The sequence below is a fragment of the Rattus norvegicus genome, chromosome 9 (genome assembly GCF_021556685.1).
Source record: "Rattus norvegicus strain SHRSP/BbbUtx chromosome 9, alternate assembly SHRSP_T2T, whole genome shotgun sequence".
NCBI lineage: Eukaryota > Metazoa > Chordata > Mammalia > Rodentia > Muridae > Rattus > Rattus norvegicus.
Genome location: NC_141542.1, coordinates 8,696,245 through 8,715,865, shown reverse-complemented (window position 1 = coordinate 8,715,865; position 19,621 = coordinate 8,696,245). Strand labels below are relative to the sequence as shown.

Below are 19,621 nucleotides of genomic sequence, written 5' to 3'. Positions count from 1 at the left end.
ACAACCTGACATGAAAGCTAATGCTTTTCTTTCTAACAAAAACTATTTATGTATTTTACCTGCATTGAGATCTGAAAAACCATTTTTTCTGTACTTTACATACAGCCTCCTGTATCTCTATCAGTTAACATTAACTCATTAAAATTGTTTTTAATATTCAACAATAACAACAACAATATTAAGATTGAAGTGTATTCTAAGAAGTTAATAAAAGTCAAACTTAAGGCTGGACTCTGAGACCACAGTTTTGCTCAGTTAACTCTCTTATCCTCTTCGAGTTGAGAACTTCATTTCTGAGTTGACAGCTAGCTTCTACACTATATGAAAATGAGGGCATGACTGCTCCAAGGGATGGATGAGGAGAAGGTTTTTATTGTAGATATGAGGCAGAGTATAGCCAGAGGCAACTGGAACAGTCCAGACTTAACTAGGCCATGAGAGGGAGTGGGAGAGAGGGAGAGAAAAAGAGAGGGAAGGAGGGAGGGAGGGAGGGAGGGAGGGAGGGAGGGAGGGGGGAAGGGATGAGAGAAAAGGGCAGGCAGGCAGACCAAAAGAGAGACAGACTCAAGGGATGAGATAGAGGAGAGAGAGAGAGAGAGAGAGAGAGAGAGAGAGAGAGAGAGAGAGAGAGAAGGAAAGGGAGTGATAGAGTGACAGACAGAGACAGAGAACCACATGAACACTTGGCTGAAGTGGCAGGGTTATATAGCCAAGCCCTTGGGCTAGAGAAAGTAAGGACAGGGGCATCGTGAGAAGAGCTGAGAGGAGCCACAGGTACTGAGGAAGCCTAGGGACCCTGCAGGCACTTTGGTAAGCTAACAGGTACCACAGTTACCCATTTATCCTGTTTCTTTAAGACTTGAAAGATACTAGGTTTGCCCCGGCGACCTTACTATCTACATGATGGGAAAAGTTTACTAAAGAAATAAAAAACCATTAAGAACAGGTTGGGTGAGTAATAGCCTGGGTCTCAGAGGGATGGGTAAGACACTGACACTCTCAACAGAGTAAAGTAGGAAGCTGTGTCACAGCACAAGATAGGAATCCTAGCACTCAGGAAGCTGAAGCTAGTCTGAGTCAAATAGAAAGACTACTTGAAGAAAGAAAAGGAAAAGGCACAGGCAGGGGCAGGTGGAAATAGGGGATACGGGGCTCCAGGTAACCATACAGACTTAACCTTTCACCTCCTAGAGTCACACTGTGACCACCCTCTTCTCTCTCTCCTTCCTCTCTCTCATGCTCTCCTTTCTACCTTCTTCTTAGACTGCCTAGAGCAGGGACTTCACTACTTGCAAGGTGGACCTCAGCCCAGCAGCCTTAGCATCCCCTGGGAGCTTGAAGGAGCACAGGTTCTCAAGTCTACCCAAACCAACTGACATAGGCCTGCATGGTCAATAGACCTTTCTGGGTGGGTAATTGGCAGGCCTATGGAGCCAGAAGCTCTGCAGTGAGACACATCTCAGTACTGTCACCTCCTTGAGCCTAGGTGAAGTTCCTACACAGTGAGCAGCATCAGGGTTGGGCCTGTAACTACCACAGCTCACCAAGCACTAAAGTAGGTTTGTGGGTCTAGAGTACCTGGTCCCCTTCTCTCTGTTTGCCCCACCCCACCCCACTGTTTGCAGCAGAGTTAGACGGGAGAATAAATTCTCTGAACACAGAACTTTAGTCTTCATGTCTGAGCAAGGCTTGGGTGCTCTGAGTCTCCTGCTTTTAGTCATCTCATGACACAAGCATGTAGGAGAGTCCCAGCAAACTAGAGCAGGCCTCTGCTGCTTACACAACCATTTCAACAAAAGCCGAGTGCTTCCTGTAGGGGCCCAGGCTTGTGCCTGGCCTCAGTCTCCCCAGAAGGCTCCCCACCACCTTCCCTTGGCTGCCTGTGCTGGCTCTCAGTGCTGCAGTGGGGGCAGCTACAGAGACTCAGCACTCGCCCTGCAGGCCTGGTGAGTCCTCAGGGTCTACACACAGAGGGCTGACTGGTCAGGGTCTAGTCTCTTGTCAGAGCAGCACCCTGGCTGGTACAGGCTCCCCTGCCTTGCTACACCAACACTAGGTTGGGTAAGGCCTTCAGCATTGCCAACTCTGTTGATTACTTTTTCACCTGTAACGAATGTGACCAGAGATGCTGCCACATGAGTCATGTGATTCCTGTGCCACAGTGGAGAGGGAGTCCCATCTCTTATTTCTCTGTGACCATTGGTCTTAGCCTTTTCCTTTTCCTGTCAAGTTGACTGAGCTGTGAGGTCTAAAGAGACCATGAAGCCTAAAGAGGAAAATGCCCACCTATAAAAAGGGTTAGAACAGCAAGTACTTTTTTAATTTTAAAAAGATCTTTCAGAAAGTGTTTTTTATAAATGCAACTGGTCTTTATGCTAGATGCAGAAAACTGAAAAATACAGAGAAGCATTCATTACCCGTGATGCCTCTATGAAGAGTAAAGCATCCATCACCCATGATACCACTGTGAAGAGAAAGCACCTTTCACATTTTGGTAAATCTCTCACTGAATTTCATAAACCCAAAGACTGAGAGTAAGTGAATTTTCTGTATGACTGGAGATGTCTGTGGAAGTCAATGCAAATACACTTTCCTCTTGCCGGTGGAACCCTCCTATCAAAGCCGTCAGAAACAGAGCTACTTACTACGAACGGCTGGAAAGGCTACCTCTAACACTACCTGGCACTTTGTTAGTGACGGCTTTAAATTGAATTCCAAAAGTAAGACATACTTATCTCAGGCCAGTGCCCACATCGTGGTACTTAACCTCAGATTCTTTTCTGAGTGAGCGGGAGGAGAAAGACCAGTTGGCAGCCGTGCTCAGACTCCGGGTGCAAGCTTCAGAACAACCTGTCTCCTCACAGCCTGCTGGATCGCTTGAGCCAGCACCAGGCGATGAGAATTTAGGACCAGAGAGGCAAAAGCCAGTCCTTCTCACAGGGATCTAGCCACAGGGCATCTGACATTCCTAGATTCAAAGTCAGACATTGTGAACTTCAGACTGGGTGCCTCTGGTTGCAAAGCACACAAATTCCTTTAGAGAGAGGGGAGGTGATTGGAGACTACCAAAAGCTTATGTTCTGAAAGTGTCAAATGACCCTGGTGATGGGCAAGGCACCTGTGGAGGTTAATCATCAACAGGTCTGGATTTAGACTTAGGCAAGAGACACCTCTGCACCTGAAAGGCTCTTTGCAGAGAATGTCAGCTGAGGAGGGAAGACCCACCCAGAATGTGGACTTTACCATCTAGGATCTGGAGCTCTACACTGAATAAAGGAAGAAAAAAGAGCCAGCCATTGTGCCAGCATTCCCTTCTGCTGCTTCCTGGCCCTCTGGATTCTTAGGCAGCAAGGACACCCCACCACAGGCTTCTACCACCGTGAAGCTGCCTGGACTACACCTCTGTACCACAGTGGGCTGTCGCCCTTGAATGAAGAGTCAAGATTAATTCTTTCTTTAAGTTGCTTCTGACAGATGCCACAGCATTGAGGGGTCAACAGTGCCTTGTTCATCGTTGTCTCCAGTGTAAAATACCTGCCTTCAGGAAAGGAGCTCTATTTCCCTGTGAGTTCTGTGAAGAAGAAAGGATCCAGGACACAGAATCTGCCTGGATCCTTCACCTCTGAGGTCAGAGATTACCCAGCCCCCAACTATGATTCCCCAAAAGGACCAAAGAAGGAAAAGTGCTCCAACTTCTACTGGGAAATGGTGAAGGCACTGAGCTTGGCTGGCCCTTGTGGTGCCAAGGAATAGTTTATAGAGAGCAGCATCTGCCATTCAATGATTAACAACAACAGAAATTACTGTGAAAGTAATTTTCAAGCACAAAGAGAGATTGGCACAGATCTTGCAAAGAGTTCTGAGTATCAACTCAGTAAAACTTCAAGTATCAAACTCAGTATTCTCCCCACAGGCCTTCACTGCTGTGAGTTCAGGCTACTCAATACCCACAATGCATCTCTTAACTTAAACTCTTCTCTTCAAATGAGTATTTAACTTATTCAGGGCTTCACTTCTAGTGCTGACTTAACTTCTGGGAGGCACTAATCCTTGAAGCCACACTAATTTGTAGACTGATTTACTGTAGTGCGTGCTCTCTCTATGTAAGTATCTAGAGAGTTATGAAAATATTCATCCCTCTGAGTTCCTAAATTGGTTTTCTTGTTTATGTTTTGCAAAAGAATGCAGTGTTCATTGTCAGAGAGAGACCAAGTACACACCTGTTACTGAATCCTAATCAGGCAAGGGAAGCTCTGTGTGTGTGTGTCTGTGTGTGTCTGTGTGTGTGTGTGTGTGTGTGTGTGTGTGTGTACAGCCCCCATGACAACACTGCTAATTCATTCCCAATGCCATCTGAACAGGAATCAGCTGGACTGTTTAGGCATCCAGCTTGTTCACAGAGAAGGCTGAAAGAGACTTCTCTTGCCTGAGTTAAGCAAATGTTAGCCATGCTATCAGGATCTGAAGATGCCAGATGGCAGCTGCCACACCTTGCCCATTACCAATCAGCAACAAACAGTTGGGCCTGACCAAACAACTGTCCTAGGCTCTGGCTCCTAATCATCTGTTGATTATAAATAGAAGCTTGGTGCCATGAAAAAGGACAAAGCACTCAATCCAGCTATCCAGGAAGTCTGGCCGAATACAGCAGAACCGTGAGCACTGGGATGGAGCTTGAGAGTGGAAAAACACTAAGTCTGAGAAGAAGAGAGAGTGTGCCAGCAGGAGACATCTGCAGCCAGAAGCAACAGGTGTTTTCATGAATTCTAGAATTAGCTCTGGACTGAAGAGGAAGGCGTGTGGAGGGCTGAAGCTCTCAAAATGTAAAGTCCTCTAGGTTTGACAGGTAACTACTGTTAGTTTCCTTAAGAAAATAGAACAGCAGATCCAAAACATGGTGCCAAGCTTTTCCATACCAAACTCAATGCTAGTGCATGATCCTGCTTTTATGTAAGGTAACCACTACCATATTCCCCATTAGAGACAACCCGAGTTATCCTGTTCTTTGCTGTGCCCTGAGCTATCCCCAAATGTAGCCTTTGGAAGAGATTTGACTTGTGTCCCGGTGCCCGATACCCATAATCATCACCTGAAGACAGAGGGCAGGAGCAGGAAACAAAACTGGGATTATGGGTAGTCTACTGTTGTAGGAGACTCTGGGTCCATTTATACACTCTGGATAAAATGCAAAGAAGCCAACAGGAAAGGAATGAGCAACAAAATAGAACAAAAACACAAGCTGAGCTGAGTGTAAGCACCAGAGAGTTACCTGTCCTGTTGTTACCCAGGGCACACTCAGAGGCTGAGGCACAAATACAAGCAGGCCCAAGAGCCTCTCCCATGTGAGTCTCCTTTCACCAGAGACAGCCGGGCACGTCCTTCATTGCTGACAACTGGAACAGGAGGAATGCAGGGACAGAACCAGCAGCACTGTGGACTTGGTGAGGCTCCAGGGAGCTGTGTGTTTGCGTATGTGTGTCTCTAACACAGCTCCTTCCTTCCAGGGAAATCTGACTGGTGCTCAGCTCACATGCTCTAAAAGCCACTCTTGATATGCATGTAGTTATTATACTTTGAGACTTGAGAGATTGAAAACCACTAGTGAATTTAGTAAGACTTGTATTTGGTCCCTTACCAACCCATCTGGGTAGTTTCAAATCCTATGAAATCTGCAAGACAAGTAGAACACTGGATAGGGATTCTGGGTCATACACTCTTGCTTCAAAGCTCAGCACTCTGATTAGAAGCCCATCTTCTCTCTAGCACTCTGGACACATTGGAGATTTGAAGCACTTCAGTGGTGGCCTTTTCCTTGTTTTATGAATAATAACTTTATCAACATTTTCCTGTGTGGATACATTCATTAAAGAATTTCTTGGTTGTTTTTCTTTTTTCTATTTTTTGCAGGACATGTTATTTGTTTGAGGGAATTTTTGTTGTTGTTGCTGCTGCTGTTGGTTTTTAAATGGGGTCTCATGTAGGCCTGACTGGCCTTGATTTCCTTGATCTTTCTGCCTCCACCTTCCAAGTGCTAGGATTAGGGGAATGAGCCCTGCCTTACCTCTCTTGGTTGCTTTTCATTCTTCAAATTAATGTCCATCAAAGTTAGGCCTCTTGCTAAACCCTTACGGAACCCTCTTCCCTTTCTCTGTTTTCTAGCAGGTTTATAACTTTGACCTCATGGCTCAGGTCAGTACTCTCTGAGAGGTTCTGAGAAAACCAATATTATCTCAGTAAGGAAGGTGTATTCTCTCACAATCTGGTACTTGGAAAGCAGATGGAGAAAGTGTGATAAACAGTACTTGGCAGAATTTTCCAATCGCACAAATGTGTCTCAGAAGATAGCACAACAAAATTATAGGAAAATGGGTGGGCCTCCAATAAGGCTAACTTTCCACAATACAGGTTCTCAGAAGAGCCCACTGGAAGCTTTGATCAAACAGTTTTTTTTCTATTCTAGAAGACCTTCTAACTACTAGTAGAAGTTGATAGATCCATCAAAGAAAATCTTAAGAGTGACGACATTCAGAGGGGAAAAAAAACCCTGGAGAAATCCATTCCTCCATTTTTATACACAAGGAGATGGTTTGCTGGCCCCACCCCTATACAGGTGTTCTTTTTCAAATAATTTCTGGCCTGTACTCCCGACATCTAGACAGGAGATTCCAGTCACTTGCACAGCTTAGGTTTTGCTTTGTCAATTGAGTCATGACTTCCTTGGAACTACCATCAAGACTCCTGGCCTTCCAGTGGCTTACCCAACCAGGGCCAACATGGCATATCCTCTGAGTTCCTTACCCTGGGTACCAGCTCCATTTCCCACCCATTCCCAGACACCACAAAGTCACCTAAAATGATGAACCCTTCCTCAGTCAACATAGTATGTTGGGTGACCATTGACATTCAGCTAATAGCTGACAAAGAGGGACCAAAACCAGATGTGGATGATGCCATCCATCAAGGAGGACCTTTCACTTGGGTTATCAGAAGCAGCAGGAGAGACACTGAAAATCACTGCCCATACGTGTCCGTGTGACTGTGGGGCCTGGAAGAACATATTTGACTCTATGGGCATGAGCTACAAGCTGTAGACTGTAGGACATTTTTGTCTTCAGGGGAATCCTCAACTCTGCCTTTTGTGCTTTTGGATCAGGGACACGCAGATCACTGAGGGACCTCTTACTGATCAGGGACTTGAGATGCACACACAGAACATCCCTCTGCTATACTTGGGCAGGTTATCGAATGTTTTGTGACTGTTCCATTACTCGAAGTAACACAGGAAGCTGACCACCACAGAGGAACATGGGATTGTCTTATTTTGATTAAGAAAGGGTCTTGCCTAAAATTTAATATGCAGCTGAGAGTGACCTGGAACTCTTGATTCTTCTTCCTGCCTCCCGAGTGCTAGGATTCCATGCCTCTATCACCAGTGTGGGACACCTCTCTTGATTTCCTATGGGGATAGTTCCATACTGAAGAGGCCTCATGGTCTCAACTATTTTTATCACAGCATCAAACAGAAAATGGACAAAAGAATATTTACTGCGTATATCAGATCAGGACATGATTGTGGATAGGATACAAGATGTGAACTCGGCTCTCTGCAGAGAGTAGGACGCAGGCAGAGCCCAGGGAGTGTGTGAGTGATTGCTAAGTTTGGGGCTGGGATGCACACTGTGGCTCACCAACTTTATCCAAGCAAAAGAAGTTAACTTTTAGCAAGGGCCTCATGGAAGGGAAGGGTACATGTGGAGCAGTGGGAAGTTTGGCAAGAGGAAGGCTTTGAGGCGGGACAGCCAGTCTTCCTTCACAGTCTCCCTTGCCAAAGCTCTGTACCAGCAACCCTAACCGCAGCCAAAATGAGAAAAGTGAGAATCAGCAGCCACAACCAGAGTGTACAGGGTGGGGCTGGTGAGCCTCAGACACCAGAGTGCTGTCTACAGGACTTGGGAGGAAGTATTCTCTTCCCATGTGATCTCCTGCTCAGCAAACCACTGTGCTAGTCTCGAAGCCTCTGGACCACAGAAAAAGCTTACTGTGAGTGGAGCTGAACCCTCAGGGTACTCCACACACAGGAGATGTCCATAGCTCAAGTCATCTTACAGAGATGAGGAAGGAAACCCCACTGGGCCTTGGCAAAACTAACGGGGATAGATAGCCAGCATGGGGTGCTGGGCCATCCACTCCAGTGATCCCTGCACCTTTAGCAACTGACGGGGTGAGATGCTTTGCCACATAGTATTTCAACAATATTGGCACACATATTATCCCAAAGTCCTCCAGAGTACTAGAGCAGAAGATGCAGAGATGAGTAAGAAGCTCTTGTATCACTCCCCGGGGGCCAACTGTGCCCTGCCAGGGTGAACATTCTGCCAACACCAGCCCTTCGTATTGATGCTCTCGAAGTATTCTATTAATCAAGATAAAGTGGGGAGAACAGCAGATTTGCTGGCTGAATGCTGCGAATCTTCCCCATCTCCCTCGGCCCCACCATTTTTGTCTAGATCCCACACAACAGTTTCTGGCCAGCAAGAAGGCTAGAATGTAGTTGATTAGGCAGGATAAAAAGAGAACAAACAAACAAACAAACAAACAAAAAACCAGGCAGGAACATCACAAGGGAGCTTAGCCAAGGCTCCTCTTTCCAAACAGCTGCCAGATCTTCCCAGCTCAATGTAGACTTCATGTTTTTGCCCCCATTTATGAGGAGAAGCATGGGAGAGGCCAGCCCAGTTTATTACTATTTGACCATTGCCTCCACTAATGCAAGAGACTGAGTCCAACCACAGTGGCTTTTCCTAGACATGAGGGTCTGGGATAACTGCTGTTATAGGATACCATTGTGATGGGAAGGGATAAATATGTAGTACCAGCCACCTTACCCTCCAGGAAGTCAACAATGACAAGGAAAACCACCACTGGGAGGACTGGTCTATTACCAGATATCCTTATCCAAATGGACCAGCACTGTGATCTGCAGTGAGTAGAAAATATGACCTGCTAAGGGACGTTGATGCTTGCTGCCCCAAACATGTTTATCTCAAAGCTGCTGAGATGGATCACTGGGTGAAGCTGTTTGCTACCAATGCTGACAACCAGAGTTTGATATCTGGGGCCTGGAAAAGAAACAACTCCCTCAAGTTGTGCACATACGCATGCATGCACGCACACATACACTCACGCACACAAACAAACAAACAAACTTTAGAATCTTCCACAGGTTAGGGAATCCATATAGCTTTGAGTGTAAGAACACAGAAGACTGGAGGGACATATACCTTTGGCATCCATCCCTTCTCTACTCACCTCTCACTACACAACAAGGTTACATGGCCATAAATAGTTGTATGGAAGTTACTTAGAAGCAGAGGAGAACATGGGTATTTGGAAGTCTCCTCTATCTTTGCCCCCTTGGGAACCCCATGAGCAATGTGGCTGTGGCAACTGTTTATCTGATGATTGATTCAATAAAACCTTAAAATTTTGTTTCTTGGTTTTCTTTTCTTTTCCTCTTTTCTTTTTTCTCTTCCCTTCCCTTCCCTTCCCTTCCCTTCCCTTCCCTTCCCTTCCCTTCCCCTCCCCTCCCCTCCCCTCCCCTTCCCTTCTCCTTCCTTTCCCTTCCCTTCCCTTCCCCTCCCCTCCCCTCCCCTCCCCTCCCCTCCCTTCCCTTCCCTTCCCTTCCCTTCCCTTCCCTTCCCTTCCCTTCCCTTCCCTTCCCTTCCCTTCCCTTTCTTTTGTAGTCCAGATTAAGGCTGAGATCGTCCCACCTCAGCAGGCTGAGCACTGGAACTACAGGCATGTGCCAACACAATGGAGTCCTTTTATGACAAGTCCTGTCCCACACTCAAGAGGTACAGCGTCAAATACAATGGTTCCCAAGTGTCCTGTCTCATTTGTCCAAGTTCGTTTGACCACAGAAGCAAACAGTGATCCTCTGACCTGGACACCTCTTTGGCACTCTGCCCTTTAAGTCTATCCACAGGATGGCTGCAAGGTACTTTATAAAATGGAATCAGCATGTTCTGATGGTTCTGCTCTATGTTCTCAGCCTTGCACAGGCTGTTCCTTCACCCGGCAAATGTGAAATGCTAGGCTGGTGGAGCAGTCTCCACAACACACATGGAGCTGGCTGTGGCCCTCAGGGCCTCCTTCCCTACTGTTTCTGCCTCGTGGTCCTCAATGCTGCTCTTCACTAAACACCAAAGTCACCCTGTCATAGGAACACTGTTCTCATGATTTCTCTCCCCGGACCTTCCAACTACCCAGATGGCTCCCTCCCTTCCCTCCCTCCTGAAGGTTTCATTTGAAATAAGTGTCACTCTACATTCCACACAGGACTCCTCCCTTGAAAGAGCCCCCCTCATACCCATCCTCAATGCTGTCATTTCTTCCAAGTTGCTGGCACTTTCTGCAGATGTGGCTTTCTCTTCACTCCCTCCTGCACGTCAATTTGCTCTTTTTCTTCTTCTTTCCTTTCTTGTAGTATTTTCTTATATATGATTCCCATACCACACAATCCATCCCTTTAAAGCCCACAAACCAATGATTGAAAACATAGTTTTGTGCACCCACCACCATGATCAATTTCAGAACATTTTCATTACCTCACAAGGAAATCATGTCTCTTTACTCCTGTCAGCCCTAAGAAACTTAGCAGTCTACTTTGTATTTTCTTCAAATGCACTTACTCTGCACAGTTCAAATGCACCACGTCATAAAACACATGGTCTTCTCTTACTTGTTATTAAAAATTTTAGCATATTTTCAACATTATTTCAACATGTTTTATGCCTGCATACCATTTTATTGAGTAGACCATCACATTTTTTACCAACTGATGGACATTGCATTACCCCCGTCTTTGGGTTATCATGAGTAACATTGACATGAATACTAATGTTCATTTCACTCAAGTATACTTATGGGAGCAGAGTGAGGGATAGATTAGTAACTGTACGTTTAGTCATTTGAAAATGTTCTAGCATGGCCGTGCCATATTATACTTGCACTCCTAACATGGCATTGGCCATTTCTTATAACATCATCAACACTAATTATTATTGGATTTTTGATTTTAAGTAACCTGGAAAATGTAATATAGCATTGTGGTTTCTTTTGTTTTGTTTCTCTATTGGCTATGTCTTTTGTCTTTAAAGAAACACTCATTTAGATCCATTCCTAATTTTTGACTGTGGTACTTGTCATGTTATCTGCAGTAAGAGTTCTTAATTGTGATTACAGTTATCAAATTATAAGTCAAAGGCATATTTAATAGACCACCCCTACTAAACATCAAACACGGTAACTTAGCAACTCGGCAGAGAGCTAGTCTTCCTGTGGTTGCATGGCCAGCTGGATGCTGTTTCTAACGACCATCACCCCAAGCAGACAACAAAACTCAAAATCAGAAGCAGAGTTTCCACTGAAGTTATCATTTTCACCATCATAAAGTCTAAAAACCTTGAGTTTGAGTCATCATGAATCAGATAGCATATGCACACTGAGTAAAGCCCTCAGACCTACAGTCTGTTCCACTCCTATCACAGCTTAGCCCTTTCTCCATGGTGTTCTTCAAAACCAGAATATAACAAAACCTAATTATTGTTTTAATCCTCCAGAGACTAGGCCAGGAAGACTTTAGTGTTTTCTTCTACATATTTGCACTTCTGACTCCTTAGGAGTTAATATCCCCATTGGATGAGAGGTGGCGGTCCACATTCACTCTCTAACTCTGACTGTCCACTTGACAAATTTACCCCTGGACAGTACTACTAGCCAGCCAGCTGTGAGTCCTCCAGCTGTGAGTCCTCCAGTGTTATTTCATGTTTTGCCAAATTATTATTTATCTGTTTGGTGTCCCTTTGCAGCTCAATCTGAATTCTTGTATATTTGAACAGAGGAATCCTCTGGGACTCTGTCAAAGATTGCTTTGAGATCAGTACTGGGAATACGGTCATGTGAACAATATATCTTCTAAGCCATGAGTGGGGGGAGGACTCAGTTTTAACTTTATTTGGATCTTCTGTAATTTTTAAGTAATATCTTGTAATTTTCATAGAATATATTTTGTGGTTCTCTTGTTAAATTCACTGTCAAGTGTTTTATTCCACTTGGTGACGTCGGAAATGAAGTCCTTTAGTTCCATGGACTTATTTATCATGGCAAGTATCCAGAGGCAGAGCTGAGGTTTGTATGCAGATCTTTCCACCTTCATCACTGCTGAGCAGCTTATGTGGTGCCTGAGAAGACGCTTCAGGATTTCTTATACACAGGATCTTGTACCGGGTAGAGGGAGGTCTATGTTTTCTTTACAACAGGATACTTTCCCCCTTTTCTTGTGCATATGCATATAACGCCTAACCTCTCCAACCACATTTTCTTTCTCTTTATATCGCTACCACTAATTATTCTATTAAAAATAACTCATGTGAAACCAACCCTGCTGGCATATAACCCCTGAAGCCTGGTGCTTTTTCTACTCTGATCACAGTCTTTCAGGTTCTAGACTCTTGGCACACATAGATAGGTGTTCAGTGAATCCCTAGGTTCTCTGTCAATGTTCAGGATGAGCTTTCCAAAAGGACATTGTCCTGGCTCTAGCATTTTGTCAACACCTATGCCTGGCTGGAGTGGCCACAGCAGCAGGCATCCAGACCTACTGGGTCAGGGGGCTGGCTTTTTCAGAAGCCAGCACAGGACAGTCATGAACGCAAACAGTACCAACAAATTCTTCTCTGTTTCTCTTTATGTTTTTAAAATAAACTTTATTTTTTTAAAAGTACAAATTAACAAAGATATCACACACCAACATATAACCAGAGTCAACAATCTATACAACTTAATGAATTTATACCCAGTTAGAATTGGCATTTTTAGCAGAAGCTATGAAGTATCCTATTGAATTTTATACTTTCAGAGTCAAGTATATTTTAGGCACTTATCTATCATCTAAAACTAAATGACCCAAATCGGTGACATAATTAGAACTAGAAAATCCATTAGCTTTATTTCCTCTCATGTCTTGGGTCTGTTTCCTGTACTCAGTCCTTCCTCATCTCCTGTCCTCTCCTCTGCATGCTATACTATACCCACATGTACATTTGTTTGCCTAGATGTATATTTTATTATCCTCATTCCACACATGAGAGAAAAATGTTGTTTCTTCCTAAGACTGTGTGACATCATATAATCATATATATTCTAAGTCTTTTTCTGTAACTTTTTAAATTTTTATTTTTTTTCGGAGCTGGGGACCGAACCCAGGGCCTTGCGCTTGCTAGGCAAGTACTCTACCACTGAGCTAAATCCCCAACCCCTTTCTGTAACTTTTTAAACTTAACTTTTCTTTAGACCTGTGGAATACACACACACACACACACACACACACACACACACACACACACACACACACCAAACTTTTTGTAATCCATTTGTCTGTTGATAGACAACTAGGTAGATTACAATTCTTTGCTGCAGTGTAGGAAGCAACAACAAATATGGACGTGCAAACATCTCCATGGTGGCGTACAGGGTTCTCTGGGTATATACCCAGGAATGAAATACCTGGGTCACATGGTAGTTCTATTCTTAGTTATTGAAGAAATTTCCAAACTGACTGCCACAAGGGCTGTATTAATTTGAACCCCCTCTGATAATAAATAAGAGTTTCTCTCTCTCTCTCCATAGGCTTTCCATCACTGGCTATCAGAATTGTTGATGAGATCTAACTACCAGTAGCAACTCACATTGCAACCCAGGTTCTGGGGGAACCTCCAAGATCCTGTACGCTCCCCATAACCCTGGTGACTGCACCCCCTTGTGGTCACAAGACACTAAGGGGCTTTAACAGTCAGTGAGCTCCAGGATGAGGACACATGTAGAGTTGTCATGGCTAAAGCACTGCACAGCTTCCACCTACCAAAGCCACGTTCCACCTGGGCTCTCTCCTGCCAACAGCTTCTCCCTGTCCAGCCCCTGATGCTCAGTAGAGCAATCTTTTGCCACTGTAAAAAGATTAATGGTCAGAACAATGAAGGTGTAATGGGGAGAGGCCTCTGCCAGATAAGAAGAGCCAGAGACAAGCCAGTCTGGGTCAAGGAAGGAGTGGTTTGGGCTCCTGAATACAATTAAGATCTAGGGAGTACAGACAGGCTACCCACCAGGAAAATGAGCAGCTCATAAAATTGTATCCCCTTCCTCATCCATCCAACTGGGGCAACCAAGAGAAAGAAAGATATTAAGGGATGGCCCTTTGACTGTTCTCCCATTCATTAAAATTAAAAAGGTAGTTTCAAATTATCCAACAAAGCAAAGTCAAGATTATTGGATAAAGTACAAGAAGGGTCTTCAAAGATTTAGGATTTGGCAAAGAAGATTGGGTATGGAAACTCATCTGGGACTCTGGCTTCCTTTGACTCAGAGGAAGGTTAGGAAAGTAGGGGAAACTCCAATCTATAAATAAGGAGAAAAAATAAGGGAAGCCCAAGATTTTCCAGAGAAGGCTAGGTGGAGAAGAACCCAGTGGGTGAGCGATCAAAGCCTTTATTGGGTAATTCCCAGGCTGCCTGCCTTGCAGATCCCTTGGTAAGGGAATAAAATACTGTGGATGAATATTCTCTCATTAAAACTATCTGGAATGTTCTTACATTCAAAACATCCGCCTCAAGTTTTATGGTCCCGAGAAGAGACTTAAATAACAGCAGAGCCCAGCATATGCACGGTACCTGCTATTTACTCAAGAACTCTTCCTGGGTATCTCGGAAACAGGCAGGGCTACTGACCCCCTTTGTAGATGGGGACATTTTGAGACAAGTAATGCTATAAGCAGGCTGCACAAAGACTAGTCTGACAAAGCCGGGACTTAGGTCATCTGACTAAGAATTAACACTTCATTCTCTCTGCCATCTCCAGTTTGTGATTCTATTCTGTCTGAAAACTCCTGCCATGGAACTGTATCAGTCATCAGATAGAGAAGTTACAACCAGTGTCTTGGGCTACGAGGTGATAAAAAATTATCCACTTAATAAACCCATACACAGCCCAAGGTATATGTCCCAGATGTGTCTGTCAAAAATCTGGTTTTGCTTTTTTATAATACCAAAATCTTAAAACTGCTCAAGTATCCAGTAATAAAAGATTGCTTACATAAATTATGATTTTCAGATGAAGGTGGGAATATATGACAGACACTGAAAAGACTTAGCAAGATCAATTTATGGCAGCGTTTCATCAAGCTGCGACCCTTTAATGCAATTCCTCATGTTGTGGGGACCCACAACTATAAGTTATTTCCACTGCTACTTCATAACTGTAACTTTTCCATTGTTATGAACAATGGAAATATCTGTGTTTTTCACTGGTCTTAGAATGACTGTAAAGGGGTAATCAATTCCAAAAGGGGTCATGACCCACAATTGAGAACCACTGATATGTAGTGCTGTGGCAGCTTCGAAGGATATGGAAAACTACAATTGTAATAATAATAGTGTACTTCTAACCTGAGAAAGGACACATAAGACTGTAACTCTGGCCAACACTGGGGTCACAATAATGTGAACTGAATGTTTAATATGCATGTATTGAATAATTAAATAATAAACAATAATGTGAACTGAATGTTTAATATGCACTGTATGCTCAAAATTATTAAGATAGTATGTTTTATGCTTCATGTATGTCACCACCTTGAATAAAGGGTGAAAGCAGGGGTGGGGAAATGGTTCATTGAGGAAGAGCACTTGCTTCATAAGCAGGAGGACCAGAGTTTGAATCCCCAGTGCTCACATAAAACCTCGGTGGAGCCCTGTGTGCCCGTAACACCAGTGTTAGAAGCAGAGACAGGCAGATCCTGTGCACGCTGGCAGGGTAGCCTAGCAGAAATGGTGAGCTTCAGGCTTGCTGAGAGATCCTGCCCCTAGGGAAGAAGACAGAGAGCATGAAAGGGGAGGGCATCCCACGCCTTCCTCTGTCCTCGGAGCACACACACCTATGCACATACACAACTATGTGCATATACCACACACCAACCCCTCTGCCCTCCAAAAATGTAAAAATCAAAATTTTAAATGGAAAGAGGAAGACAGTGACTTCGCATTCCCTAACTCCCTGTTCTATTTGATGCTGGTACACACTGAGGGTTTGCTTTTGCATCTAGCTCAACAAAAGTAAAACGAATGCCTAAAGCTCTGTGGTGATATTGCAATCATTTGCACTCAGGTGAATGTTCATGAGTGTCCTATTCAAGGAGACCTGGAGGTCAACAATGCTTTCTCTATACCATTAGAAAGGATCTCAAGAAGGAACCCAGATTCCAGAAAACTTCACACTCACCGAGAGAGAGAGAGAGAGAGAGAGAGAGAGAGAGAGAGAGAGAGACAGACAGACAGACAAACAGACAAACAGACAGACAGACACAGAGAGACAGAGACAGAGAGAGCGCCTCATTGAACATTCCTGTGAACTGCCTGTTTAAGAAATCATCTGACACATTTTCTTTTCCTGGAATTTATTTCACATAATCTTGTTTTGATGAACAGGTAGTTCTTGTGTCATTCCGGATTAGATGTCAGAGAACACATTATCCGAGGCTCCTCTCTCCCTCTCTCTCCTTGAAAACGCAATGTCTTCATCCTCTTTTATGGACTTTGTCTCTGCTCATGACTTCAAAATGTGGGCCAGAATATAAAAATGCGCAGAGCGTATGCCAAAGGCTATAAAGTGTGCGTCAAGAGTAAAGTTAAAACCTAGGCAAATAGCGAAGAGAAAACCTCACCATTCTCTGTTTACTTACACCCTATCTTTCTTTATAGGAAAACACAGACTGAGCCTGAATCTCTAAGACTTGCTCCTGGCCACAAAGTTTTCAAGATCACATGAAGAAAGGAATCTCAGCTCCTGGCAGAGACTTTGGACCTGACTCCCAATGTCTGCCTGACAGAAGATGGAAATGGTGACCTTGGATGTGGTGAGAAACCTGGGGGGAGCCCACCCGACCTGGATCAGCTGCTCTCAGCTCCAGCTGGTGGATTAAGGAACAGTACTACAAGAGCAGCTCTTAACAGGCTTCCCAAACCTCCAAATATGCATCTGTACACAAACGCTTCCAATGTTCATATACCAGCAATTATGCAAAAAAAATATAGAAAGCATTATGAGAGCCATACAAAACATGTCTCTTGGCTGAACTGAGAGGTGGCCTCAAGTGGAATCCAACTTTCTTGACTTTAGAGAGAAGGCTGGGAGAGAAGTAGGATCATTTTGTATAGGTTTCATGGCCAGGGTCAAAAGAGTAATTTGGGCAAGACCCAGTTCCCCTTTGAGCTTGCCCTCTTTCCCCAGCTTGGTAACAGACATCTGACACAGGAGCTGCTTGCTTCAGACCTGGGATATGCACACCTGTCAATCATCCTGGGAGGGAGCAACTGAGCCACAGCTACAAATAGAAGGCTCAGCTTCCAAGATCCACTGCCTTCCCTTCACCTCGGCTACAGCCAAGCGCTCCACTTCGCTTGGATGGATACTGGGGCGGGGGGGGGGGAGGTGGGAATGTTTACCCTTGGGAGTCCTAGGAGAAGTGGGAAAGTCATCACTTTCCAGGGGAATATTTTTGCAAACTTTTGCCTGGGAAGGCTGCTTATGGGGTTTCCCAGGAGGCACTAAGGGCTGCCACAAAGAGGCCCCCACCACTGCTTTACAGGCTGGGCCTTTGCCACGAACTCCTGTTTCCCATGATCCAGGAGGAGATTAGTCTGCTGGCTAAGAGTGTAGGCTCTGGAGCCAAATCCTGGGTTCCCAATAGCTCCTTGAAACCTGTTCAGCAAGCGATCTCAGACAGGAGTCAGAAATTCACTGTGCCACTGCCTCTTCAACTATTTAGTGGCAAGGGATGATGCTAGCACCTGTCTTGTGAGACTGTTGTGAGGTCCCCGTGAGTTTCTGTACAGAAGGCTCCTGGAAGGCAGCCTATATGCCACCTGCACCTTGCAGTCCCCTAGAGAGCATTCTGAATTCCAGTACTATCAATACTATCTTCTCCCACATTTGCCTCTGTAATAGGACATGTAGGTAGGTGGTCCTTAGAGTCTCGGATTCAGCTGCACGGTGGTAGGCAAAAGGCAAGAACTATCACGAGGTGATGGTGTTTTTCAATCCACATACGCTTCAGTTAGTGGAATGAGCTTGTGTAAGTGTAACTATGTCAGTACCAGGAGAGGTGACTCCTCCACTCCCCGACTCCACCCTCGACCCCACCCCTGGCTCCAGCCCCTTTATAATTCCAGGACCCGGGCTGATAGGGGAACAGGAGCTTCCTGTGTGATTCTCCAGCATCAAAAGATGGGGTCACTGAAGTCACCTCCTCTAAGATGCTGGCAGATTACATTTTAAAGGTCGCCAATAGTGAGCTGTTATGAACTGAATTACTTCCTACAAGCGTATTAACAGTGCTGCCCATGTGAATACTGCTCAGTATGCAGGTAAATGAAAACAGAGCCACTTGGGTTTTACTCTGTCGTCATAGCTGTGATCTCAAGTGTCCCATCCAAATGTCCCTGCTGATGATCAGAAGTGCTAGTATCACTGGAGATAGGGCGATGAGAAGCAGACAGGTAAGGTAGGTGAGGAGCTCACAGGATGGAAGGTCTGCCCTGAAATGGGAAGTTGTGAGGAAAGGCTTTTAAGCCAACCGAAGCCTTGCAAGAGGCATTTACTGCGGTATATCTGCTGCTTTCTCATTATCCTCTGAGCATTCCCTGGGTGGGAATGTTAGCAAGCATTCTATGCAACAAACACTTCTGTTCTCATGGTAGAAATGTGAGTCCCAAGGAGCACTTAGAAAATGTGTGGAACTTGTCAGTAGGAAGGGAAAAGTCAGTTGACAAAAAGTAGATTCCTTTTTTGCATGTGCCTTCCTGAGGCATTGTGCCTTCCTCTGGACTCCAGCCACCAGGTTGTAGGACTGGTACTGAAAGGTCCGGGCCACCAGCCAACATTCTCCCCTTTCTCTATTCTGGGCCATCAAGATTGCTGGCAACAGTCCTGATTGTATGAGCTATCTGTTAGTCAACCCAGAAACAAAGGACACGATGATAATACCGTCCCCAGGTGGGGAAGGGGAAAAGAAGCTCAACACACATAAAGTTTCAGAGTGCCATGCAATAGAGCGTTTATCATTGACAATACAGTTTTGTGCACTTCAAAGCTATCAGTGGGCTAGTGTCTTAGTTAGGGTTTTACTGCTGTGAACAGACACCATGACCAAGGCAACTCTTATAAAGAATGACATTTAATTGGCGCTGACTTACAGGTTCAGAGGTTCAGCCCATTATTATCAAAGTAAGAGCATGGCAGCATCCAGGCAGATGTGGGGCTTGAGGAGCTCAGAGTTCTGTCTCTTGTTCTGAAGGCAGCTAGCAGAAGACTGGCTTCCAGGCAGCTGGACAAGGGTCTTAAAGCCCACACTCACCTACTCCAGCAAGGTCATACCTACTCCAGCAAGGCCACAACTACTCCAACAAGGCAACACCTCCTAATAGTGTCACTCCCTGGACCAAGCATGTATAAAGCCTCACAGCTAAACTAGGTCTTACCACATGAGGAAAATAAAAATACAGGAAGAGCC

At 44.8% G+C, this 19,621-nt stretch overlaps 2 long non-coding RNA genes across 3 annotated transcripts in view; one reads left to right on the top strand and one right to left on the bottom strand.

The window, feature by feature from the left end:
• Positions 1-5,434, bottom strand: part of LOC120094621 (uncharacterized) — a 22,150-nt gene extending 16,716 nt beyond the window's left edge. The window contains 1 exon segment of the long non-coding RNA NR_199579.1: positions 5,270-5,434. This is a non-coding gene — a long non-coding RNA (uncharacterized LOC120094621).
• Positions 653-19,621, top strand: LOC120094622 (uncharacterized). 2 transcript variants are annotated; one of them, XR_015629310.1, is made up of 5 exons: positions 653-810; positions 5,289-5,441; positions 9,744-9,997; positions 13,690-13,785; positions 16,812-17,164. It is a non-coding gene; the product is annotated as an uncharacterized LOC120094622 (long non-coding RNA). The 2 variants fall into 2 exon arrangements; XR_015629309.1 differs by lacking the exons at positions 653-810; positions 13,690-13,785 and having other exon boundaries at positions 5,352-5,441; positions 16,812-19,621.